General features: G+C 52.0%; 1 protein-coding gene across 7 annotated transcripts in view; it reads left to right on the forward strand.

The window, feature by feature from the left end:
- Positions 1–27,904, forward strand: part of PACSIN2 (protein kinase C and casein kinase substrate in neurons 2) — a 909,220-nt gene that overhangs the window by 686,837 nt on the left and 194,479 nt on the right. The window lies entirely within an intron of this gene.

Consider the following 27,904-nt stretch of genomic DNA (forward strand, 5'->3'; position numbering starts at 1 on the left):
TTTTTTCTTCTCGAAAAAATGTCTGGAAAGGCGTTGTTTCGTCCGTGTGCTATATGCGGTCTTAAGAAGGTGTACGAAGGGGATGGTCATATGGACTGCATTTACTGTCTTCATCCTCACCACACAGCGGACACATGTGAAATCTGCCAGGGCTTCTCCCAGAAGACCCTCAAAGACCGAAAAAAAGATGCCTTGTCGATTGCCTCAATGACGGGGCGGGTGCGTACCCGGCATCGGAGGTGGGCTCCACGGCCTTGAGAAGTAAGTCGGAACCCCCGACGAAGAAGGCGCGTTCTGCTGAAAAACGCCCCTTGGAGAAGCATTCAGAGAAACATTCGAAGGCCCCCTCTTCACACAAGGCGCCGTCTTCTTCCTCCTCGTCTAAAAAGGAGAGAAAAGAACCATCTAAATCCTCCTCAGGAGACCGTCATAAGTCTACCTTGAGTCGAGAGGCCTCGGCCAGCAAGTTGGCCCCGAAAGCAGCGGGAACACCTCAAGGCCCTGCGCCACTTGCTTCGTGGACGTCCCGCTCGTCGACACCTGCGTCATCGGCGACTCGTCCCACGCTTCAGACGGCGGCTGTAGGAAACATATCGTCATCGACGGCGGTTCCGTCTATGGGATGGCAACCAGAGGTTTTCGATCCCGTTCCTCCTGAGGCCCTGCTGCAACCAGATGCGGCTTTTTCCATCTCGTCGGCTGACGAGGAACGTGGGCCGGTCGCGCAGCCAACCGACCTGGGGTTGCAACCAACCAACCTGGGGTTGCAACCAACCAGTGCGGTGACGCTCTTAAGTGGGGGGGTACCATCCCTACGACCTCTTCATTACTGAACCCCCAGGCGGTTCTGTCCTTGGAGGTGCTAAATACGCTAAAGAAGCTGTTACAGCATTTGGACACACAGATACCTCAGCCCAGTGCCCCCGCACTGCTACAGTCTACGCCACTCGTCGACGAGCGGGCCCGGCTCCTCGCTCGACGACCAGGATTACTGCCGCTTCCCAAGCTGCAGAAGATCGCCCTCGCCCACAAGAAGGTGAACTACCGGACTCTGATTCAGACCGCGAAGGGTCGGGTTCAGACATCTCACTATCCCCCTCAAGGGACCCAACATGGGACTCTGAAGCAGAAATGGAAGCTCCGAGAAGTCCGGCGCAGCCATCACCACCTGACGACGTGTGAGCGTTCCATGCCATGATGAGTAAGGTGTGTACTGAGTTTGCCCTAGTCCCTGAAGAGGAGAAAAAGGATTGTTTTCTTTTTGATCATATGGGCAAGAGAAGGAAATCCATATTCGCCATCCCTATTTTAGACCATGTCTGGCAAGAGGGCCTGAAGACCATGCGTCATACGTTCTCGGAACCGGCAGTGAAAGGTTGTTTGGAGGAGAAGTTCAAGGCTCCGGAATCGACTCCCAAGTGCTTGACGTCTCAACCTTCGCCGGAATCGGTGGTATCTGCGGCAGCGGCTAGAAAGGACAGGTCTCAACATAAATACACGACCCCGCCGGACAACGAAGCCAGGAGGCAAGACGCTTTTGGCAAGAAGGTGCTGTCGGTCGGCGCGACTACTGTTAAAGCAGCCAACTCCTTGGCGATTATGTTTAGGTATGACAGGGAAATGTGGCACCGGCTGGCCCCTATCTTGGAGCATTTGCCTGAAGAACATAGAAAGTCTGCCATGTTGCTAGTACGGGAAGGAGAAGAGGCCTCCAACCATGCTATAAACATTGCTGTCGACCTAGCCGAGTCCGGATTTAAGCAAATCAATAATGGCGTGGTACTACGAAGACAAGCCTGGCTCAAGTGCACTACGTTCAGACCGGAGGTGCAATATAAAGTCTTGGATATGCCGTGTGAAGGGGAACAACTGTTTGGTGAAAAAGTTGATGAGGCCTTGAAGGGCATGAAAGAGGATACTGACACGGCACGGTCACTCAGAGCCCTCCAGAGTGGTAGGTAGGAATTTTCGTTCCTTTTCGTCCTTTCAGAGGGGCTTCGGGTAACTCGCGGTTTGGGTCATCTAGAGACCGAGGTTTCAGCAGATCCTCCTACTCGTCCCAAGGCTACAGACGTGCGGCCCAGTCTTCTCGTAGAGGCAGAGTTTACCAAACCTCCAGACGGCAGGGTGCCTACCCTTCGTCGACGAAAGATAAACAAGCCAAGAACCAACAATGACATGTTTCAGGACGTCCTGGGGAGCCGAGTGTCTCGTCACGTCGACGAGTGGGAGCGCATAACAACAGACCAATGGGTTTTGGACACAATTCATCTGGGCCACTCTCTACAGTTCAAGGACAAGCCACCACAAATTCCACCGGTGTTCTCGGCTCAGCCCCACCTTCAAATACAACTGCAGGAGGTGACGCTTATGCTGCAGAAAGGGGCTATAAAACTGGTCCCAGTGCCAGAAAAAGGACAGGGAGTGTACTTCCGTTACTTTGTCGTCAAGAAACCAAATGGAAAATGGCATCCCATCCTGGATCTACGAGCGCTCAACAAACTGCTCAAGAATTTAAAATTCAAAATGCTTACGCTCCAGGAGGTGATCCGATCGATACAACCCGGAGATTATTTGTCGTTGCTAGACCTTCAGGACGCATACTTCCATATCCCGATGCGTCGACGACACAAAAGATTTCTGCGGTTCGTCGTCAGACGAACCCACTATCAATTCAGGGTCCTCCCGTTCGGACTAAAATCGTCCCCCAGGACGTTCACCAAATGTCTGGCTCCAATAGCAGCCTGGTTAAGAAAGGAAGGTCACCATGTGTACCCTTATTTGGAAGACTGGCTAGTGAGTGGATTGTCTCCGGAAAAGACACAAGAAAGCCTACATGCCACCATGTCCCTCCTACAACGTTTGGGCTTCGCAGTGAACTTCGACAAGTCCTCATTAAAGCCGTCAAGGACCTTGGTCTTTTTGGGGGCAGAGTTCCACACAGTCGGGAATGGTGAAGCCATCCCTCGAAAGGATTCACAGACTGCAACAAAAGGCATCGGAATGGCAGGTCGACACCAGAGTGTCAGTGCAAAGGTACATGTCCTTGCTGGGGACCATGTCGTCCTGCATACCCTTGATGCCTCTTCAGGAATTCTTGGCGGATCGATGGGCACAGTTAAGGGCTCTGGTCGGACAAGTTGACCATCAACGGCCAGCTCGTGCAGGCTCTTCAATGGTGGAGAATTTCCATCCATCTGACGAAGGGAATGCCCCTGCTGGAACCTGCGTTCCAGAGGACAGTGGTGACGGATGCTTCTCTAACTGGGTGGGCAGCTCATCTGGAGTCCCTTCAGGTTCAGGGTCGTTGGTCATCGGAGGAATCCGCCCTTCACATCAATCTGCTAGAGTTGAGGGTGGTGCGTTGGGCCCTGAAATCCTTTCTACCACAGATAAAGGGCTCGGTGGTGAGAATCATGACAGAAAACACGACAACAATGTTTTATCTACGAAAGCAGGGAGGAACTCGCTCCAGGATCCTGTCGACAGAAACCCAGGAGATCTGGCATTGGGCCCTCCAACACGTCATACATCTGTTGGCGTTCCACTTACCAGGAGTAAAAAATGTGCAAGCAGACGCTCTTAGCAGGGAGATGAATCGTCTACACGAATGGGAACTGAACGACCAACAACTGCACCGTGTCTTCGCGAAATGGGGTCGTCCGGCCCTCGATCTCTTTGCGACGAGAGACAACAAGAAATGCTCACAATACGTGAGCAGGTGGCCACAACAAGACTCGCTAGGGGACGCATTCTCCTTCCCGTGGACGGGCAAGTTTCTGTATGCCTTCCCCCCCATTCCCTCTCATCCGTCGGACTCTGCAATGGATCCACAGATATCCATGTCAGGTGATCCTGGTGGCCCCGTATTGGGCCAGACAAGTGTGGTTCTCCGATCTACTCCACCTTTCAGCGGCAGAACCAATGAGGTTCCAGAAGATCCCCAACCTTCTGTCTCAGGAGAAAGGGGTCGTTTGGCATCACGACCCGGACAGCATCAGTCTGACGGCCTGGCTCCTGATTTCTCCGAGTTTGGCGCGTTAGCGATTCCAGCGGACACTCGTCGCATTTTGCAAGCTGCAAGGGCACCTTCCACGAACGCTTCATATTCATACAAATGGAAAAGGTTCTGCATATGGTGCGCAGGTCAACCAGGTTTGGTCCCTCTGACGATCACGCCGGAACAGCTCCTACCATACTTGTTGCTCCTGGCTAAAAACGGTTTATCTGTTTCATCCATAAAGGTGCACCTGGCTGCCATCTCGAGATTTACCCTGAAGAGACATTCAACTCCATTGTTCAGTGACCGCCTAGTTAAACACTTCCTTAAAGGGTTGTTTCGAACCTTTCCTCCCACGAAGAAGTTTCCTCCGATCTGGGGTCTAAACCTGGTTCTGGCAGCCCTGATGAAACCCCCTTTTGAACCAATGTCGTCGACATCATTGACATTTTTTTCTTGGAAATTGGCTTTCCTGTTGCCCATTACTTCAGCTCGACGTCTGTCAGAAATACAAGATCTAGTGATCGACCCTCCGTATTTGAGGTTTTTCAGTAATAAAGTTGTGCTGGCCACTAACCCGCATTTCATACCTAAAGTGCCTTCCATGTTCCATAAACACGCTTCTATGGTGTTGCCTACATTTTTTCCAACACAATCTTCAGTGGCAGAGAAGACTCTCCATACATTTGACGTGAAAAGAGCTTTAAAATTTTATCTCCATCGCACTCAAAGCTTCAGAGACACGAGACAACTCTTCGTAGCTTATGGTCCTGCGGCTAAGGGTAAAGCGATTTCCAAACAAGGACTATCCAGATGGGTGTCTTCGGCCATTTCCTATTGTCATTCCAACGCCGGAAAACCACTAGAAAAGCGGCCAAGGGCCCATTCGACGAGATCTACATCGTCGTCGGCGCTGTGGTCCGGAATTCTGCTGGGGGATATCTGCCAGGCGGCTTCCTGGTCGGTACCACACGTTTACCCGGCATTACTGTCTCGCACAGCAACATGCTGAAGATACACAGATGGGGCATGCAGTACTATGTCACCTGTTCCAATAAGGTAAGCCCCAAGTGGGGGTTACACCCTTCGGCAACTATGCTTTAAAGTGTCGTGTCTTTTCACTGTTAACATACTATAATGTAATGTGTTGCCATGGTAAATCTGCATTGTGATCATTGTGATGTTGGTTTGCATACACGCCTCCAATGTTGGGGGATACTGCTATACAATCTATTCTAAGCATGTGAATCCATGAAAGAGCCAATGCTGGAGAAGGGAATAGTTTCTTACCTGTAACTCCATTTCTCCAGCATTGGTATCTTTCATGGATTCACATGCGCCTGCCTGCCTCCCCTGAGCATGCAAACCAGAGATCCCCCTCATACTACTTTGGGGGTCGAAATCTGAGGGAGCCGCGGGGGCGGGGCTATATATACCTCTACGTCCTAGTGGCGCCGACGTGCGCGGCCCAAAACGACATAGATAGGACACAAAAGTGTCTGATTTTTTCCTATGGAAAATGTCTATATAACTTACGGAGGATTCCAAGCCTGACGACGGGGAATATTCTAAGCATGTGAATCCATGAAAGATACCAATGCTGGAGAAATGGAGTTACAGGTAAGAAACTATTCCCTTATTGCTGGTCCAGTTGCTGGTGGAGCTGCAAGTATAGTGACCCTCCTAAATAGTATATTTTCACAATTAATTTCACTAATGCATGCCGGAAATTAACTTTCACTGTCAAATTTTGCATGGACCAGGGTTGAATGTGTTCACTTGCATGTTGCAGCAGAATAATCTAGATAAAGTAGCTAATCCACATAAGTGATTGGACATTGCAATTAATGGTGTAGTTGCAATTTTAGAGCTTGCACAATACTTTACCAATCCAACTATTTCATTCTATGTTGAGATATACATTGGACTAAGCCCATTTTTGTCAATGCTTGTTGATTTGTGTTCAACACTTAACAACGTGATTAAAGGCCCAATGGGGTTTTTGTTGATATTATCTTTACTAAAGCTTTTCAGTGCTACACACATTTACAGCATTCTATATCTATCCTTTGTAATATCACAGAGGGAACAATGACACTTTTTAGACTCAAATTGCCCAATTTTCCAGCTTTTCCCCAGAAGCCTCTTTATGGTAGGATCCAGGAAGAGATGATTACAGTTTAAAAAAACACCCTGTATTGGGCTAGTTTACAACTGTTTTATCTAGGTGTTATTTTGGCTTTCCCGCAAGAAGTGGCTCCCACAATGAATGCATGATGGAATTTCCTGGTCAGCTGGTTCGCTCACCTGTTAGGTTGGTGCCTTCTCTTCCCACCCTGTAGGAGACTGAGCCTGCAAATCAGGAGGCAGTCATGTATCGGCCCTCCATGCTCCTGACATCACTCCAAACATACCAGGGAGAGCCGTTGCACTCCCGAAAGGTCATTGGAAGATTTAAAATGTGATATCTTTATTTTGTTTGCAGATAAAAGTAACCCAGTGCTGTTGGTTTGGATTTTTTTTTTGTTAATGGAATTTATATTTTCGCTGAAACCTTACTATTAATTCTTCAGTTGTTTCCCCCACTGTTTGATTAAAAAAGAAGTTGGAACAACTTTATAAAACCCTGATGCTTTTTAGTATACATTCCTTGATGCTCGCTATTCAATGGTAAGAGCAAGAATCTCAGCTGTTACATGAATGATCACAAAGCTAAATACCAATTATTGCTCCAGATGCTGCCCTGTTCACATTTTGAAACTCTACCACAGAAACTGAGGATGATACCCCTTTGTTCGGCTCACTACTATTAGGGATGAGTCGGACTTCTGCTATCAAATGGGGAGGAACAAAAAAGGGTTTGCATATTTTTTTATTTCACTGCACTGGCAGTGGGATGAAAACTTACAGCCAATTTTTCTCCTGTATAGCAGTTCTGATTTGTTTCATGACAATAGAGGTCACCCAACATTTTTGGTTGTTTTTAAGATCAGATGAGACAAGAATGTATGTTACCATAACCAGTAAGATATTTATGGGGGATGGGTGCTACCCTCTGTATAAATCAATTCAGTGCATTAATGAATTTGACATCCACCCCTACCAGCATTGCCTTTTGTTGGTTAGGCTTTTGTCGTGTTTTGTTAATTGCAAGACTAGCTAAACAAAATTCTGCATTATAGGGATGGAGTCGAAAAGATCTTAATATACTTGTTTTTAATTTGAATCTTTTACCCAGTTTGATTCAATGAAATATTTCACAGTCCAAAATTCGAATATTTTAAGTTTTTGTAGTTTTCGAGTAGGACGGGGAGGGGTTTGGTTCTTTGTAAGTATTGTAGAACTCTAATATGTATTTGATATATTGACATTTTGTAGAATATGATGTGCAGCTTTTTGAATTTTGGATGCATTCGCTAATTAAATAATGTTGTTTTTTCTTGCCTTCCATATGACTAGGATGAAGTAAGTTAAATATTTGTGTTACTTTGATATTGTCACAAAAGAGAAATGATTTACGTGGTTCTTTTTTACTTTTTTTAATTTCAAATGTTTTCAGTACATATGGTACTTTTTATATTATATGTAACATTCATTGACAAATCCTGGTACAAACAGGAAAACAGAAAAAGGGAAAAAAGAAACACAACACTCAGAACTTGATCCCTCTAAAATAAGTATGCTCAATTAAATTGAATTAAATTAAATTGAACTAATCTTGCCCCCTTCTAGTTGTTTGGTGAGGCATTTGCCGATCCAGTCGTATATTCCACAGATTGCCCTAGTACCTTTTCACTTTCTATCTATGTGGTTTTAGACGGACCTCAACACTCCCCTCCCCCCCAAGTTAGACCACCCCCAGTTTCTCGGCTTCTAATTTTGCACTTCATCAATACTTTCAAAAATCGCGATCAAGCTTTTCACCAAGGCCAACGTGAGTGAAAGATGAGACTTTGTCAAGAGCCTGTGCCATAGGTCAGCTGTTATAATACCCGCTGGTGAATTGACAAAGGGACTCAATATGTGAATCCTTCTGTCCATTAGCCTTTGGCAATCCATTACTAGATGTTTCAATGATTCGGTTTCCTGCACGCACAATCTACAGGCTCTCATCTCCATTGGGATCCCCCACTTGGGCCCCATTACTTCGAGCATCTCTAGGCAATTAAACCTAAACTTTAAGTGGCAATTTCGAAGCTTGGCTGAAGGGAATATTTTCATATATAATCTGGGTTCCTTCATTGGTAGGGACGCTGCTTCTTAACCCATGTACCTTTTCAATTGGCTTATATCACGCAGGTCCGCTATATTGTTCCATATTATTATCCTTGCCTTTAAGAGGGCATCCGAGGCGGGACCTCGAAGATCCAACTCACCCCGAAACTTTATGCACTTTTTAAATTTTTTTCAAAGGAAGTGTTTTTGTTCCTTTCCCCATTGTGAGATTTAAGAAGTAATCTATCTGGGGATGTTCTGCTTTAATCATCTTAAAAAACATGCTGAGGCTGTGCTTCGTCAGCTGTGCCCACCATGAAACCAGTCCCAACTCAAGTATAATCAGTCTCACAGGGGACGAGGTTGGCAGCCGTAAGACCCACTTCAGAATCCTCCCTTCCTTGAAGTCGTAGAACTTTCTACACCTGCCGATGGTTTACTCACAACCATACAGAACCACTGCAGATATATTGGCCCGATAAAATTCTGTGAGAGGGAGAAGTGAGAATTTGGATACAATACCCGTAACTACCAGAGACAGACATGCCCCAACCCTTTCTTCCATCTTGCCTTCCTCAGTTCTCCTTTTTCTCTGAAAACACATGGACAATCCCAGGTACTGCAGACATTCCACCTTCCTTATCAGTGACTTTTTGATCCTGCATGTGTAACTGGTTTGCTTTCTCCTCCTGCTACATGTCATTATGAGGGGTTTGGCTGGCGTTTCTTTTGCAGGTAGTTTTCAACCCCAGTCCAGCAGCGATGTAGTCCTGCCGGTGTGTTATCCACCAGGACTACATCGTCCACATAGGCAATGAATACCACCCGCATACCCCCCACCCCCCATCTCGGTTCATAGCTCCCCAGGTCTTAGCTTCCTTCCATAGGTCAGCCATATACAGGTTAAAGAGGGTCGGCGCGACTACGAAACCTTGTCGAATGCCCCTTGAGACCATAATGTCTCTGGAGAGATCTTCCCTACGATGAGCTTGACTTTAGTCTTGCTGTCACAGTATAAGCATCTGAATCGTGGCCAACAAGCCCGGGTTGATGTCCCAGTCCGATGGCTTCTTCCACAGGCATCAGAGGTCGACATTGTCAAAGGCTGTCGAGAGGTCGACGGTGGCATAGATTTGCATCAATGCCAACGCCGACCTCTGAGAGGCAGGCCTGGAGAGTCATTCCACTTTGTAAGGTGCCCCTCTCCTTTACATGGTTCTAAGCTCTAGATTAAAAGATGTAGTGGCCTTCAAACTATTCCATTGTTCTTTGTTTCTCTGATTCCAATTGTATTTCATGTCACCATTCATTATGAGTCCTTCAATCCCTACATCCCAAACACAAACATGCATTCACACACATTAAGTCCTGTCTAACAGTCCGTCTAATGAGAGCTGTGGTACAGGAGATCGTGTGAGATGTCCTGGGCCCATGCTGTTAAACAGCATTCTCCACCATTGTATCCTTCATAAATTCACATACTGTTGTGTGTATATACCCCATTGAGAGAATGGGAATTTTCAGGATATTGATGAAGTAGTTTCAATACAAGACAAGTAACTGCACTCACTTACTGGTTTTCTATCTAACTCATTTTGGGCCATTTGCCCTCTAGTTAATAGGCATTGACCTGTTTTGCTCTACCTGTGGTGGCCATCTTGAGATTCTTTACAGCACGTTCAGAGTTGGCAAAGCACATTACTTATATATGGGCATTCCATCCACCTTGAAGACCATAGTTAAAGAACTGTAGACTAGGGTGTCCAGAATCCTCAAAGGCTTGAGCCTACCCCGAACATCAAATCCAACAAGTTCTGACTGAGAAGGACCTCAGACTATAGAAACCCACAAGCATACCTTCAGACAATACTGCCTCAACACATAATCGTGTGCCCGTTCCCTTTCCTCCATCCTTGTGGGTGTCCCCCAGCACGGGGACGATACAGGAACCTATGGCAGCGCAAAAAATGTGCTTCCCCTTTAAATTTAGTATAGCGTGCAGTTTGGCGGCCTCTGACGTGGGAACGCCCCGCTGAGGCCCTGCCCTTCAACACCACACCTCAGTCCCTTTTTCCACGTGGACGGTGTCATACCTGGCAGCCAACGTAGAGACTGTTTAAAATCTTCCCTCTTGCATTTTTTCAATTCTTATTTCACTTCTCTTGGTGCCTCACCTCCCCTGGCTCATGTTGTCTGCAGGAGGATTCATGAGATGTGTCTCATGCGACCGTTCGTTCCTGGCCTCGGACCCCCATGCTCTCTGCCTTGAGTGCTTGGGGCCCGACCACCGGTGGGACTCATGTTCGGCCTGCAGCCCTCTCGATCACAGGGCATTGACGAATCAATTGTCACGGTAGGAGATCTTCCACTCTTGCCCTCTGCCCTCTGCACCCCTCAAGGACTTTGTCACCAGGACCTCTTGTCAAGACAAGGTAGGTCCTCTGTTCAGAACGACTTCACAGCGCGGTGACTCCTTCCACAGGGTACCCATGGATCGGAGTTCCTCAAATTCAGGTTCTGGCAGGCCGAGGCCTCTAAGGTTACCGGCTCCCAAGCCGAGCGACCCAGTGGCTCTTCTGAGTGGTCCAGGGACAGACTTGAGGCCTTCCAGGCTACCGGCTCCCAAGCTGAGGGTCTCAGGGGCCCTACTAGGCTGTCCTCGGAAGGACGATCAGGCTTGTCCTCTTCTTCTACCCCAAGGGCTAAAGGATCCTCGAGTGCCACCTTCAAGAGTCTGTCCTTGGCTAGATCCAGCACGGCTAGCAGTAGAGGTTCTGAGGGCTCCCAGCCTACCAGAGCTCACTCTGAGGTGATGAATCAGGGCGTTGCGACTACTGGTTGCCCGACTGAGGGATCAGTGACCATCAGAGGTATCTCTGATGACACAGCCGCTTTGGGTGCAATACCCAAGCTGTTTCCGCTTGTGTCTGTGGCCTCTCTTGGCTCAGGGCCTGCGCGCCCTCCCACACAGGGCGTAGTGCAAGGCTTCAAAATGGCAGAGCGGCATGTGGCGGAGCCTGCTAGGCAGGCAGCTATCTTGGATCCGGCTCAGGGTCCACAAGTGCTTTCTCCCATCAAATGGGATTTGCAGAATAATCCCAAACCCCTTCCCTCTGGAAGTGGCAATGGATCCTACAGTGCAGGTTTCTGGTCCCCGCAGAGATACATCTACCCATCACAGCCGTACAGCCACAAGCACCAGGCGCCTCAGCGCTCTGACAAAGGAGCGGAGGCCCAGCGCCTCGGAGTGCCGGGGTCCTAGGGATCCGGCAGCTTGTGAGGACTGCTTCTTCGAGCGCTTCCTTCTCCTCATCCATTCCCCTCAGATGAAGGTGCTCCTGAAGGACCTTCAGGAGCACCTTCATCTGAGGGAAATGGATGAGGCCGCTCCGCCATTTTGAAGCCTTGCAAGGGAAACTGGGAAACCCATGCATTTCCCAAAAGAGGACACCCCTGGGAATCCATAGAGGTCTGCCTTGCGCAAATTGCCCCAGTTTTTATTAGCCACAATCCCCGACAAAGTGTGATATTTGGTGGGGAAAAAAACACAATGTTCACTTTGTCTGGGGTTCTGGGTAATAAATTCTGGGCCGCTTGGCGCAAGTCAGACCTCTGTGCATTCCCAAGGGTGTCCTTTGGGAAAGGCATGAAGTTCCCTGTTTTACTTGCTGGCTTCGACACCCTAGGCCCAAATCTGTAGATTGCTCACTTGAACAAATTGTGCTGTGGCGAAAGGCTTGGAGTTTCCAGCGGGTTACCCTTTTCCTTTTGTGCCCCCGGTAGGTGCACCCACACATGTGAGGTACCTTTTTCGTCGGCACGCCTGTGGGAACGCGAGAAGGTATGACATCTGTTGTTGGCGATGTGTTTCGGTCAGTGGACACAGGGAAATGTCTCTGAAATTGGCTGGAAATGAAGACAGTTCTTAGACATTTCGCTCTGGCCACCCACCGAAACACACCGCCAACACATGGCCTACCTTCCCAGGTCCACACACGTGTCCCGATGAAAACGGTACCTCACATGTGTGGGTGCACCTACCGGGGGCGCAAAAGGAATAGGGTAACCCACTGGTAACCCCAAGCCTTTCGCCACTGACCATTTTGTTCATGTGGGAAACATACAGATTTGGGCCTAGGGTGTCGAAGCCAGCAAGGAAAAGGGGGACCCCATGCATTTCCCAAAAGAGGACACCCGTGGGAATCCACAAAGGTCTGACTTAAGCAAATCGGCCCAGAATTTATTACCCAGAACCCCCGACAAAGACCCACATGGGAGAAGGGTGCCCAAAGCCAGGGAAATTACCGCCGACTTTGCTGGAGCCCTGGCTGCCCTGCGTTACAGCTTCTCCCCACCAAGGAGTCTCGGCAGTGTGCCAATACCTCACCGAAGGGAAAAGCTGTAATGCAGCCCAGCCGCAACTCCAGGACAGTTGGAGGTGATCTGCCCAGACGGGCCATTCCCACCCACACCAACAACAATCCAGCCCCAGTCTCACCCACCCCACTGACAGTGGGCCCTAACCATAGAATAATAAAAAAAAGTACTCACATAATGTTGCAGCTGCTCGGGTAGAAAAAGCTGTAAACAAAACAAAAAACATGTTACCTAGGGTCACACCAGCAAAATGTAGCCCTTCCTAGGAGCAGATAGCTGGTCCCAGGGAGGGCTGCATGACAAGGCACCCACTCCATTGCGGGTGGGGGTTCGGGAGGTCAACGCCCCATCCCATTAGAAAATTCCCCATCCCTTTGGGGTGCCCCACAGCCCCCCCACCCCCCAAAATGTGTTCCACCATTTTCCATTTTTTTCTTTGTTTACAAAACTTGCCTTGGCGCAGAGGGGCACATTGGTGTGCCAATCTTGCCCCAGGGTGCCCAACCCTTACTGCCCCACCCACTAGGGGGCCTGTCCCACAATTTTTGATGGCCTGCTCCCCCCTCGCCCTAAATGAATGGCGGGGGCACCTCATGCAGGCCTCCCTGAGCCTCCTACAAATGGCTGTGTGAGGTACACCCCCCCCCCCTCCATTTGCGGTGCGGGGAGAGGGGTCACCAAAAATGTGTGGGGCAGGCCCCCCACTGGGTGGGGCAGTATGGTTTGGGCTCCCTGGGGCCAGTTTGGCACACCAATGTGCCCCTCTGCGCCAAGGCAAGTTTTGTAAAAAAGTGAATAATTCAAAATGGCAGGCTGCCCTTTAGCGGGGGCGGAGGGGCCCCCAACACCGCTGTGGAATTTTCTAATGTGAAGGGGGGTGCACCTCTCCACCCCCACCCCAATTGGAGGGGCGGCCCATTTCATGTAGCCCTCCCCAGAGGCAGATAAGGGGGGGGGGCTGTCCTGCATTCCTCCCTAGGCTCAGGTGTCCATTCCTAGGAGCAGATATCTGGTCCCAGGGAGGGCTGCATGACATGGCACCCACTCCATTGCGGGTGGGTGGGGGTCAACGCAATTTCCCCAACCCTTTCGGGTGCCCCACAGCCCCCCCCCCTAAAAAGCGTTCCACCATTTTCACTTTTTTCCTTTGGTAACCGAACTCCCCTTGGTGCAGAGAGGCGCATTGATGTGCCAATCTGGCCCCGGGGTGCCCAAACCTTACTGCCCCACCCATTTGGGGGCCCGTTCCACCATTTTTGGGGGCCCTCTCTGTTAGGCAGAATCCTGTGCAGTTCCCTTGGGGAACACTGCAAAAAGATTAAGACTACTGGAGTAAGCAGTAAACCCAATTGGTAGCAGTCTGCACCACCCAGATTTACCTGGTAGCTGTGGCTGAGCAGTCAGACTTCTCTCAAGAAGAGTAGGGCAGTATGCAGAGTATACACAATAGGGCCAACACATAGTAGAGCAAACAAACACTGACCAGAGTTTTGTATAAAAAGTATATAATTATTTATTTAAAACACACTTTATGGCATATACTAGCACTGTCAATCAAAAGCAAGTTAAAACGCAGTCAAGTAAAGTATACACACCTCCCTTAATAGTTATCAGACAAGTCAGGGTTAAAACACTTCTATTTGTTAGAACAGATGTGAGCGCTTAATCAAGATGGCACTCTGATAATGTAGTTAAAGGGAGAGAAAAAGGCAGAGCAAAAGAATAAAACAGTTCCCAACACTTTTAGGAATTCAGAGCAAGGAGAGAAAGGCAGGTTATACTGTAGAGCCAAAGTTCATAGGCCAGGCCCACTTTAAATGGAGCAAAGCGAAATGTGCTCAGGATCACACGGTTTAAAGTGCACTGAAAGTCTTTGCAGAGTGTTTAAAAGATATGGTTAGACGGCCTGGATCCAACCCAGTTTAGAAGCCAAGGATTTAAGGGTCACCTTTAGCAATCTGTCGAAAGGGAGGCTAGGCAGGACACAGTACCTTAAAGAGAAAGGAAGCTCCAGCAGGGGCAGTTGTTCCTGATAGTGGTTGAAGTTTGTGGTTCCGAACAGGGGAAGAGAAGATCTCGTCGAGGAGGGGACGTGGAGTCGTTGCACTGCACAGGGATGAAACCAGCCGCGGAGTTCCCGATTAAAAGGTGTGGTCCTTTCATTCGTGGTCAAAAGTGGTGAGCTTGAGAGGCCACCAGGGGGCGCGCAGGCAATGGCTGCCTGATTCTCGTGCTCCTCCAACAGCCGGGTCGTAAGAGGGATTGAACCCACCCCCCCACCGAGACCCCCCCCCCGCGCGGCAAGAGAGCAAGCTGGAGTGCGGGGGAACCCCCAGGGCCCCCACCGACCGAAACAGCGGGGTCCGAGGACCCCGGGAGAGCGGAGAACAGACGCTGTGGACTTTGCAGCGGGAGCGCCGTAGAGGACCCGGGCGGCCGCGAACCCGGAAGAAAAATCGCGGCCCGCCGACACAGGAGTTGGAGACGGGTGGGCTCGTCCTCCTGCACGGCAGCGGGCTGTCCCCCACTGAGGTGGCGCTCGGAGAGGGAATCCGCCTGAACGCGCCCGAACAGAAAAAGAGAGCGCCGGCCCCGATCGGCCTCCGGAGAGGCGTGGGTGCGGCACACGCCCCTTGGGGAGGCTTGCGGATCGCCCGCGAGGGAGGCGGCGGCGGCTTCCCAACTTTCTCCCGCCAGCCTTGGACCCCCAGCCCCACCGCCAGGGAGGACTACAGGCGGCGGGCGCTGGTCGGGCCTGCCGCCCGCCACAGCGCGGCGACCCACCCCACCTCCCCCGGCAAGGAGGACCTAAGAGCGCGGCGGAGGCCCAGAGGATACCGGGCGTGCACCCGCCCTGAGAAGACACCGCGAGGCAGCCTGTCAGGACTGAAACGCCTAAAGAGGACAACCTGGGGGTATGGCCCCCGCCGGGACCCGGTGGGGCGAGTGCCCGCCCAGAGGCCCCCTCCCGCTCAACGGGCCCGATTGGGGGACTGCCCCACCTTAAACTAGGACCGGAACCCACATCCCGGAGACCCACAACATCCTGGGTCAGCGCAGCATACCCTCAGGGGCCCACTGGGCCACGACCCTCCAAGCAGCTGGTGGGCAATAAACACACTAGCCCCGGAGGGAGACCCCACGATCACGCCGCCCGAGTGAACTGACGCACACCCCCGGCGTCCACCGAACCATTGCACCCCCGGCCCACCTTGAACTCAGAGGCTGCCCGAGACCCAGGTGAGAGGCCCCCGTCCCCAGTTGGCGGGGCGTGTGCCCGCCTGAAGGGCTACCCCAGCCCCCCCGCGGGGGACATCCCATCGACCACAAAACTCACGGGCGAGACGCACTACGGACTGATCCACGGGTGGCACAGCACTCCCCTCTAGGGCCCCCCGGACTACAGCGGACCCCGCGCAAAGGACCAACGACACACCATGAGCTGGAAGAAGGCCCTACAAATGTTTCGCTTCCAAGAAACACCAAACACGACTGAGGTTCCCACTGTCTCCGGCGCTATGGCCCACACGGAACCCGCGGGCCAACCCGCAATGACGATGGAAAAGGGCTTTGCCTCCATCCTTCAGGAGATCAGAGAAATGAGATCCGACATTGCCCAGAAGTTTGAGAAGCTGGACCAAAGGGTAGGCAAAATTGAGGATAGGGTCCTACAAATGGAAAACTATCAAACATCCTCCACATCTCAGGAAATCCAATTTGACACACGGCTCGCAGCCTTGGAGAAGAGGGGCGAAGAGAGAGCCAGGATCATGGACGACTATGAAAATAGGGAAAGGCGGAACAATCTAAGGTTCTTTGGAATTCCGAAAACGGAGAGAGAACTGACTCGAGTGGTGAGAGACATCATCACCCTCTTGTTTGCTGCGGAAATGACTGTAACGCTCACCTGATTCCCGCAGAGGCGCCAGTCTTGACTGGGTGAATGCCGTATCTTCAAAGGTGATGTGTAACACACGGTTGGCTCTTTGGGCTGGACCTCTGTGCACTGTATGTCTGACTCGAAGAGTAAGATGTCTGCAGATAGAAAATATGGGATTAATGAACTGGGGTTATTGGGTGCCTCTCTCCTCTTCCCTTTCTCTTCTCCTGTAGAACCCCAAAGGTTAACACCCTCACCTTAGGTAAGTGAACGCCGAGCTCTCCATCTGCCTCGGGGCAGGGTGCCGTAACCAGTTTCTTCACTGGATAAGGGTGCAGGCCTCTTGACCTCAGAGGACTGCTGTCTGTCGTTAACTGCACGAACGGTAAGTTCTGGGCACTTCAAATGTCTTAAAAGTCTTTTGTAATGATATCTCTTGTTTTGCAGGGTTCCGGCGATGGCGGATGGCGGGCTGATGAGAGTTGAGGATCGAACCCGCGTGAGGAATAGAAGCGCCTGGAAGCACGTAAGTAAGCGCTTGTAGCCTGCTTCACGATGCGCACTAACTGTCCCTTTTATCTTGCAGGTACAAGTTCGGAGCTTTAGAGAAGCTGAAGGGTGCTGGAATACCCACTGGATTCGGCGTGGGAAGGAGTAATGGCACGTGAGTAATAAAGTTGCCCAATGTCTTTAAACGCACCTTCTTTTGTCTTTCAGATGCGGGATGCAGCGCCGAAGGCCTCCGGAGCGTGCGAAGAGCTGGTAAGCTTTTGTCTTTCAGATGCCGGAATGCAGTGCGAAGACCTCCGGAGCATGCGAAGAGTAGGTAAGCCTTTGTCTTTCAGATGCCGGAATGCAGCGCGAGGCGTTGGTGACAGCCGATGGACCAGGTAAGAGATGCGCTGCCACTGAAGACCGTAGTGCTAACCTGTTCTTTCTTTGTCTTTGCAAGTGCTGCTGAAGACTGGATTCCAGGATAGTAAGCCTTTGTTCCCTTAGGCCCAGGATCAGAAGCAGAAGACACGATGAGCGTTCTGCTGCAGAGAATGCAGAATAACGCAAAGCAAGATTCATCCATCGGGTGTGGTTTAAATAGCCTCCTGTAGTTCTTCCACAGCCACGCCTAGGTAAGAAAAGAGTTCCTGCTTTCCAGAAGAGTTCCAGTGTTCTGAACCTAGGGAGTGGCTCCTGCCCCACCCAACAGGAAAAGTAGTCCCAAACAGAAGAGGATCAGGGGTTCAACTGGCAGGTAAGTAAGCAGCATGGTCTGCTGCAGGTAAGTCCACCCAAGCATTATGAGCCCGGCGCTTCCAGCGCTGGGACTGGGCATCTTTATGAGCCTGGTGCCACTGGCGCCAGGACAGGGTCCAAAAGGTCCCAATTGGGACTGGCTGGCACTCGGAACCAGGGTTATGGGTCTGCTTCCAAGGGAGTCGGGTAAGTCCTGATCCCTTGGAAGCAGAAATCATGACAATGACAACGGAACTCACGTTTGACCGGGTACACAGGCCCGGGGGAAGAGCGGGGGGCCCCAGAACGGTTCTGGCCCGCTTCCACTATTACATGGAGAAAGCCAAAGTTCAAGAGGCTGCGAGGAAAGCGGGGGCGATAACCTATAACGGCGCACAGATCGCCATTTTTCAAGACCTCTCTGCTTACACCCTAGCCAAACGGAGGATGTGCCACCCTCTAACACAACAACTGAAAGAGAAGGGGGTCCGCTACAGATGGGGATATCCCTTCTCCCTGTCCTTTGAATACTCTGGCCAACGCACAACGCTGGTAACCGAAGAGGACATTAAAGGCGCTATTCAAGATTATGTGGGCGAATCCACCCCCCGGAGGGAACCAGTGGGTCCGGAGGCGCTCAGAGGGGGCACCCTCGGGCAGCTCAACCCCAGAAGGAGAAAAACCGGCGCGAGAAAGTTCAAGAAACTGAACACACCACCAACACCAATGGAGGATGACCGGGTCGACTCAGAGGGGTGACACCAGCGACCCCATGGAGATCATCGGGCCTAGAATGCAGAATGACACTGGAGATGCCTGGTTTGCTGCACCCCCTTGAACTGCAAGTATAAGGAGGCATAGAGGGGACCAAAACTGTGGGAACCGAGTGGTGCACCAACCAAGGCCTGGGAGAGTAACTAAATTAGGAGGTCCCGGGGAACGAAGAGAGGGGGGATAGGTGGGGGGCTCACGGTAGCGAGCTTGGGATATGACGCCTGACCGAGGGGGAATCGGCTGGTGGTCCAGCCAACAACCCAGAAATGGAAGAACTACATGGCTGGACGCCGGGGAGGGGGTGGGGGTTTGTTCACATGTTGGTGGTTTTAGGGTGGGGAATGCGTTGGGGGGGAATGTTGGGGAAACGTTTCAAAGAGATCCAAACAAGAAAATACAGTAAGCAGGGAGGGAGCGCCCTTGCGACACCGGTGACCAAGGGGAAAGGCGACAGCGACTATTGCTGACGACCGACCGGCCCTAGGGATGGGAACCCTGAATGTGCGGGGCTTGAACACCCCCACGAAAAGATCCCTAATCAGCAGGGAATTTAGGAGGGCCAAGCTGGACCTGCTTTTTGTGCAGGAAACAACACTGGGCGAAGGGGAGGGAGCCCAGGTTGCGGGGTGGTGGAATTGAAGAGACTTTCTATGCATCTCACAAAGGGAAGAAAAGAGGGGTTGCAATTTTGATCGCAAGGGGGCTGATATGCCCCGAACGAGGGCCAGGCCCAATTCTGGGAGGGAACGGGGGAAAGACTGAAAACCTTTGTCCAAGGCCCATTGGTGGTGGGAGGCGATTTTAATATGGTCCTAGACCCATCCAGAGATAGACAACGGGTAGGGGCTCCAAGCCTCAGATCCGCTGGAGACGCCACGTCTCGCTGCTTCCAAAGGGTGAATGATGACCTGAACCTGGTGGACACGTTACCCACCTCCCGAGAGGGGACTCACTCTTTCTCATACTACTCCACCCACAAAGCCTTCTCCAGAATAGATTATATCCTTGCAGATGAGGTACTCCGACCACACATAGCGGGTTACAGGATAGATCCCGTCCCCTGGTCAGACTACGACTTGGTCAGGGTGACCTTGGCAGGGGACTGGTGCAAAGAACGGAGGGGACGCTGGAGATGCAATGACGCCATCTTGAGAGATGAGGTCCATGCCCAGACTGTTCTGGAGGCCATCACAGAGTTCTTCGAGCTTAACGATAATGGGGAGGTGGGCATGCATACTCTCTGGGACGCCTTTAAGGCAACACTAAGAGGAGTGCTCATAAAAATTGGTTCCCTACAGAAAAGGGAAAGGGAGACCCAGGAGAGAACTCTGAGGGAAAAAATAGCGCGCCTCCGACCCGGGGGCTCCCCGGCACGAACCCTAGAGCGTGACCAAATGGCCACCCTGGAGGACAACAGGCTCCAATTGAAAAACCTACTCCTCCATAAAACGGAGAAAAGCCTCCAAATGGTCAAACAGAAATACTACGAGAAGGGGGACAGAGCGGACAGGATCCTGGCCTGGAAACTGAGGGAGGTCCAGAGGAGCAGAATGGTGAAGGGAGTGAGGGACAGCAGGGGCACAATGGGATTTGACACCCCCCACATAAGTGAAGCCTTCCGTCAATATTATGAAACACTATATACCTCTGAATACGACGGCGGCGATGCCCATATCGAAGAGTTCCTCGACTCCATACAGATACCTTCCCTTTCACGAGACCAGGCAGAGGGGCTGGAGGGCCGGGTGACCGAGGAGGAAGTGGAGAAGGCGATTAGTGGGATGAGTGTGGGGACTTCCCCGGGGGAGGATGGCTTCTCGGTGTATTTCTATAAGAGGTTCCGATCCACCCTGTCTCCATATCTGGCGAAAGTTTTCAACTCGGTGTTGGAGGGGGGCACTCTCCCCGACACCATGATGGGAGCCATTATAGTGGTCCTTCCCAAGGAAGGAAAAGACCCGAGGGAGTGTTCGTCCTACAGACCCATATCGCTGCTCAATATCGACGTCAAGATCTTGGCTAAGGTGGTGGGTAGGAGGATGGAGAGGATAATGCAGAAGCTAATCCACGGGGACCAGGTGGGTTTCATTAGGGGCAGACAGGGTTCGGATAATATCCGCAAAACGATAGACTTGGTTCACTTCGCCCAAAATTCTGATCTTGAGGCATGCATCCTGTCCCTAGACTCGGAAAAAGCTTTCGACAGAGTGGAGTGGAGATACATGACACTCCTTCTCCAACGAATGGGCTTTGGGTCGCACATCCTGAGCTGGGTCGCCGCTCTCTACAGAGCCCCTACAGCAAGAGTCCAGGTGAACGGAGTGCTGTCAAATTCCTTCCCCCTTACTCGAGGAACTAGACAGGGCTGCCCTCTTTGCCCCCTCCTGTATGTCTTCACGATGGAAGCTTTGGCCATAGCGGTTAGGTCCCATCCAGACATCAGGGGAATCGGTAGGGGAGAGGTGGAATTCAAGCTATCCCTATTTGCGGATGATATCCTAGCATATCTGGTGGACCCGGGCTCTTCGGTCCCTCCCCTCCTGTCCCTGGTTGGTTCGTTCGGGAGGTTCTCAGGCCTAAAAGTAAACACAGCCAAGTCTGTCCTCCTTCCGATGCGACTGGTGGACCTGGTACTAGACCCCCTGACTAGGTTTCATGGGATAGCGGTGAACAAGAACAAAATAAAATACCTGGGGGTTCTCCCCACTAGGGATTTAACAAAACTAGGGTCCTCCAACTATGAACCCATGCTATCTGAGATCGCCGCCAATTTGAGAAGATGGGGAGGAATGATCCTCTCATGGTACGGTCGGATGACGGCAGTCAAAATGAACATACTGCCTCGGCTTCTGTACCTTTTTACAGCCCTCCCTACCAGAGTACCCGCTCAAACATTTATAGACCTACACAAGGGGGTCCGAGATTTCATTTGGCAGGGGAAAACTCAGCGGGTTGGCAGGGCCACCTTGACGCTTCCAGGAGGGAGGGGGGTTTTGGTCTCCCAGATTTCCAACTGTACTATCATGCAGCGCAACTGCGGGTCCTTCTAGAACACATGAAGGAAGGTTTACGGACATATTGGTCATACCTAGAGGACATGGATGTCCACCCTCTAAAAGTCTGTGACCTCTTGTGGGCTCCTCGCAGGTCGATCCCGAAGCAAGCTCTAGCCCACCCGACCCTGGGTGTTCTCTGGGACATTTGGAGGGAGTGCCCCCGGACAGCACATCTTTCTTCATGGCCGTCCCCCATGACCTCCTTGTGGGGGCCCTCCCTGAAATTGGGCAGCAGAGGGTTCAGACAATCCCAGAGTTGGTCAGATGCGGGAATGGAATGGGCGGGCCAGCTATTCAGGGAGGGAGAATTTGTGAGTTATGAGGACCTCCGGGAGGGACTGGGAGGCGGGACCCTCTCCATCTTCGAATACCTCCGCCTCAAGGGCATCCTCAACGACCCCGTGTGGGGCCCTAACCTGCGGAGACAACTAACGCCCTTCGAGAAACTCCTTGACTCAGCAACCTCTAGAAAGGGAGCAGTCTCCCGCATGTACACTGTCCTAAATACTCATGACCTCCAGGCTAGGCGAGGATTCCGGGGTTTTTGGAGTGACCTGGCGGGGGAGGAGATATCTGAGGACGCCTGGGCTCGCATTTTCAAGATATCGTTTCATGGCAATCTTTTTACCTCAGACATGGAACACAACTTTAAAATCCTGCAGGGGTGGCACAGGAACCCAGTAAAACTCTCAAAAATGTTTGCAGGGGTATCCCCTGAATGCCCGAGGGGCTGCGGCCAGTTAGGGACTAGAGCTCATATGTGGTGGTTATGCCCGAAAGTACAAACCTATTGGGAAGCGGTGAGAGATTGGATAGCGGAGGTAACTGAGGACCCTCTACCCCTCAACCCGCTGACCATGCTGCTGGGCCTCCCCCCAGAGGAAACAGAAATACACCGGTACCCTAGGATGTGGGAAACCATGTTGAGAGCAGGCAGAGTAGCCCTGGCCCAGAGGTGGAAGAGCCCGGAAACACCTTCCAAAGACGACTGGACCAAAAAACTTAAGAACATGTTCTTGATGGACAAACTGACTGCATTGGTGAACAATGACTCAAGCTAATTCCTCGCTGAATGGTACGGGGTCCAGCAGGCATGGGGATGGGATGTCCACTAGTCCCGAAATCGTGTCCCCGGGTGGCCGGGGCGAGACCACCGCAGTGAAGGACAGCTCCCAATCGGGGGGTCCCCACGGCCTGGGGCGATGTCGGCTTCTGGCCAGTAACTGAATGGGTCACATGTTGCGGCGCTCCAAAGATCTAGGAAAATATGTGAAAGTTTGGTCTCTTTTTTGCTGTCATGTTTGTTTGGACATGGTGAGAGGGTGAGGGGGTGGCAGGGGGAGGGCCGTGAAAGGGGGGGCAGGGGAGCCTCAGTTAGGCCCCGTTTTCTGTTTTTTATGTTTTACAAAATGCTAATAAAAACCAAAGTTTAAAAAAAAAAAGTGGTGAGCTTGGCTATCCGGCTGCCGGGGTGCTTGGCACGGGCGATTCGACCAAGAGACATCTTTGGAAGGCAAAAAGGGGAAAATGGTTGATCCCACCAGCTCAGGGGGAGAAGACTTGTCCAGCAGAAGATCTTCTCTTGTCGTCGGGAAAGTGGTGAGGTAGTTGCAGCAGGGCTTCACCGGTGGTGTCGTCGTTGCAGATGGCTCAGCTTCTTCCCTCTTCGGATTCTTAGGTCCTGTGGCGACTTCTGAAGTTCCAGTCCCAAAGGCCCTGCTTGTTTGCAGAAAAACCACCATTAATCAGCCTAGCTGTCAATCACACATGCTAAGTGGTGAGCCAGGCGGCTCACCACTGGGCCAATCAGAGTAGAGTGCGACTTGGGTTGCTAAGGCAACGCAGTCCAGGGTGCCAATTCCCCCCTTCCTGTGGAACCCAGACAGAGTAGCACCATTTGGAGGGCTTCTGTGGAGAAGCCCGCCAAAATAGTGGAAAAAAATGGCTCGACCTTGGTCAGAGTTACAGAGACGGACACAAACGCCATTTTAGAATAGAGTTCTGGCAAAAAGACCCAACCGGTGATTTAATATTAAATAAATAAACCAGCGGTATCTTTAACATTGCACCAAAAAGTGGTGGGTTTAAAATCAATGGGAAAATCCCATAGAGAATATTCCAGAGGAATATTTTGCGTGGTAACCACTGCCACCAGCCAGAAACTCGACAAGGGGGTACGGGACAGTGCCCCCTTGAAAACAGACCCAGGGGTAGTCAAATTACCCCTTACCAGTACTTCCACAATATGATGGTTTGTACTGGTTCTGTTCACAATTTTGGACTAGTAAAGCCATTGGTGACTTTACATGCCCTAGGAGAGAGTAGTCAGTCCCAGGGTAGGAGTCTATGTTTGGGGGTCACTGTGACACCCCTGTGGCACTGCACTGAGGGTGCTGTGTACCACACATACAGAAAAACAGATGATTCCCTATGGAGTAAAAAGAAACCCTTAGTCCATAAGCACATAACAAGTCAAAGACATACCTCAAATCATGTCTAAGAGTGGGAGTAAAAGAGTCTCACTCTTAGCAGGAGAAAAAAACAAACCCCAAAAATCCAGCAAAGCTGCTGGGGGACTCGGTTTGGGAAATTAACCTTAAAAGAGAATTCTCCCTAACAGTCTCCCCCCTCACCCCAAATGGGTGGCTGGGGCACCTCATGCAGGCCTCCCTTGGCCTCCTACAAACGGCTGCGTGAGGTACACCCCCCTCCATTAGGGGTGGGAGGGGAGAGGGCCCCCAAAAATGGTGGGTCAGGCCCCCCAGTGGGTGGGGCAGTAAAGTTTGGGCACCCCAGCGCCAGATTGGCACACCAATGTGATCCTCTGCGCCAAGGCAGGCATAGTAAAGAAAGAACACAATTCAAAATGGCAGGTTGTCCTTTAGCAGGGGCAGAGGGGCCCCCAACACCGCTGTGGAATTTTCTAATGTGAAGGGGGGTGCACCTCTCCACCCCCACCCCAATTGGAGGGGCAGCCCATCTCATGTAGCCCTCCGCAGGGGCAGATAAGGGGGGGGCTGTCCTGCACTCCTCCCTGGGCTCAGGCGTCCGTTCCTAGGAGAAGATATCTGGTCCCAGGGAGGGCTGCATGACATGGCACCCACTCCATTGCGGGTGGGGGGAGGGGGTCAACGCCCCATCCCATTAGAAAATCCCCCGACCCTTTGGGGTGCCCCACAGCTCCCCCTAAAAAGTGTTCCACCATTTTCACTTTTTTCTTTTGGTAACCCAACTCCCCTTGGTGCAGAGAGGCACATTGATGTGCCAATCTGGCCCCGGGGTGCTCAATCCTTACTGCCCCACCCACTGGGGGGCCTGTCCCACCATTTGTGGGGGCCCTCTCCCACCTCACCCCAAATGGGTGGCGGGGCACCTCATGCAGGCCTCCCTGGGCCTCCTACAAACTGCTGCGTGAGGTACACCCCTCCTCCATTTGGGGTGGGGGGGAAGAGGGCCCCAAACAATGGTGGGTCAGGCCCCCCAGTGGGTGGGGCAGTAAGGTTTGGGCACCCCAGCGCCAGATTGGCACACCAATGGGCCCCTCTGCGCCAAGGCAAGTTTCGTAAACAAAGAAAAAATGGAAAAGGTACACTACACTTTAGAGCGAGCTGAGGAGCACCCTAAACCACCAGAACATTTTCTAATGTAATGGGGGGTGACCCTCTACCCCCCCACACCAAATGCAGGGGGGCATCTCATTCACCCCTCCCTGGGGGCAGATAAGAGGGGGGCATCCCTGGGTCAGATGCTCCTTCCTAGGAGCAGATATTTGCCCCCAGGGAGGGCTACAAGGGGTGCCCCCATTTCCACTTGGGGAGAGGGCCATCCCCCTTTTCTGTAAAATATATCCCTGGTGGCTAGATGATCAGCCATCTGCCCCCAGGGGGGGGGGCTAACCTGCAGGCCCCATCCATTGGGGGGCCTGCACACTAATTCCTGGTGGCCCTCCCCCTCCACCCCCAATTAGATGGGGGGGCACCTCATGTACTCCTGCCTGGGGGCATAAATCTGCCCCCAGGGAGGGCTACAAGGGGTGGACCCCCTTTCCACTTGGTGTGGGAGGGGGAGGGCCACCACCATTTCATGGGGGCAAAAAAATCCCAGGCTCCCCACCCCTGTTCTATTTATTTATTTATGCCCCCTTCCCTGGGGGCGGTTGATCAGCCATCTGCCCCCAGGGTTGTGCACATATGCGCCCCCATGCTTTGGGGGCCGGGGGGAGAGAGCTGCTTACTGTAAACAGCCCCTCCCCCCCCCCCCCAACTCACAAACGTATCCCTGGTGGTCCAGTGGGTTGCTGGTCACGGATCGAGCGCTCTGCGCCGATCCGTGACCAGCAATGCGTCAAATACATGGTGTCGTTGGAAAGGGGAGATCTCCCCTTTCCAAGGACACCACGTTTTCCTATATCCGTGGTGGCCTAGTGGGCCTCAGGGCCTCAAACCCCCTCCCACCTCCCCCTTCCCTCGATTTAAAAAAAAAAAAATATATATATATATAGAATATATATAATTTTAATTTTCACCCCTGGGGGCAGTGATCATCTGCCCCCAGGGGTCTCCAGTGCTGTGGCCCCATGCTTTGGGGCCAGGGACCACGGGGGGAAGGGGGCTGCTTACCTAGTAAGCAGCCCCCCCTGCCCCACGTCACAAACAGATCTCTATTGATCCAGTGACATTGCTGCCCACAGATCGCGCGCCCTGCGCCCGATCCGTGATTGGCAATGACACATAATGGATATTGTTGGAAAGGGGAGAATGTCCCCTTTCCAAAAATACCTGCCTCGATCTCTGGCTTGAAATACAGCCGGAGATCGAGGCAGACAAAGAAGGGCTCTTACCTTCTCTCTTCACAGCAGTAGCCGAAAATGGCTGCTGCAGTGATTTTACCTTCAGTTTCACGCCGACAGGCTTTACGCACGCCGACGTGAAACTGAAGGTAATCCAGCCCCCTGGCAGTGAGTGGGGACCTCCCCCTCACATAGCCCGGGGGTTGGATTACGGTTTTGAGCGAATCGCTCAAAACAATGTGCCAAAAAGGACGAGCTATCTCGTCCTTGGCACTGCGCATGCAATTGCAATTCCAAGGACGAGATATCTCTCCCTTGGCACGGAAGGGGTTAAAGGCTTTCATGACCACCTTCAGGGCCTGGCTGAGTTTTTGGGGGGTGGGTGGGATGGGGGTGGTCCCTCTTCTCGAAGAAACCCCCCAGAGTCAGGGGTGATAGCAGAGGTCTTGGGCAAGCGCGCCACAATCCAGTCTGGTATTCCCCTCCAGAAGGATGTCCTGCAGGTGGCGCGGAATGTATGGGAGAAGCCCAGGGCTAACGGCCAAATGAACAAGAAGTTGGACAGCAGGTTTAGGCTGACGAACGGGAGCCAATCCTCCATGCCTCCCACCCGCAGCCCTATTCCTGTGTGATGGCTGCGGCCTCATTGTATTCTACATCATCGTCTTCGTCTTTGCCTCTTCAAGGAGGACAAAGTCCTTGGGAAAACGCTGCTACTCCATCTCAGGACTGCATCTGCGGCAAGCCAACACGGACGCCCTCTTGGCTGCGGCTAACCAGAAGCTGTGGCAAGAGCTTGGGGAATTTCGGACCGACCTCCCTTCGGACAGGCAAGCCTCCTTCAAGGCCGGTCTGGCAGATACCCTGGCCGTTGCGCCGGACCTCATGGAGTCTTCTGTCTCCCACACCGACGCAACAGGCAGAGGGCTGTGCCTTGGGGGTCGAGATGAGAAGGACGCATGGATGCATGCCACCAAGTTTTCATCTGATGTACAGTAGCTGATCCTGGATCTGCCCTTTTGAGGGCGTGGACCCGTTTCATTCGTCAACCGGTGACTAACCGACAAAGAAGAAAACCTCCACGCAAACTGCCAAGTTCTTGGCCACCCTGACAAAGCCAAGTCAGAAGTCCTTCCCTCAATCCGAGCATAGGTCTGGGTCAAACCCTGTGCGTTCTCCGGCTTCAAGGGGTTCCGAGACCATGATACACAGAGGCCTGACAGGTCGCACAGCGACAACAGGAGGAAGCAGCAGAAGATGTTGCATGGGTTTCTCCCCTGCCCCTGCCTCTGATGCCTAGAAGCAGTGACTTCAAGGTCTGGGAACACTGCTCACCTGCGTGGGGCCATTTTGCTCTGTTCCAGGACCCCTGGAATTGTCTTTTGTAGTCTCCATGGGCTTTAGTCTTCCTCTTCCTTTGCCTCTTCCATCTCCGCCTCCTCTTCGTCAGATCTGGTCCCCGTCTCTTTTACGGGATGTCCTTTAGCTCTTGAAGATGCAGGCGATAGAACAGGTTCCTCTTGTAGACAGGGGCTTCGGTTACTATTCCAGGATTTTTGTGGTACCCAAGAACAACCAGGCTG

This window comes from Ambystoma mexicanum, chromosome 12 (genome assembly GCF_040938575.1).
Source record: "Ambystoma mexicanum isolate Mex_15411 chromosome 12, UKY_AmexF1_1, whole genome shotgun sequence".
Classification (NCBI taxonomy): domain Eukaryota; kingdom Metazoa; phylum Chordata; class Amphibia; order Caudata; family Ambystomatidae; genus Ambystoma; species Ambystoma mexicanum.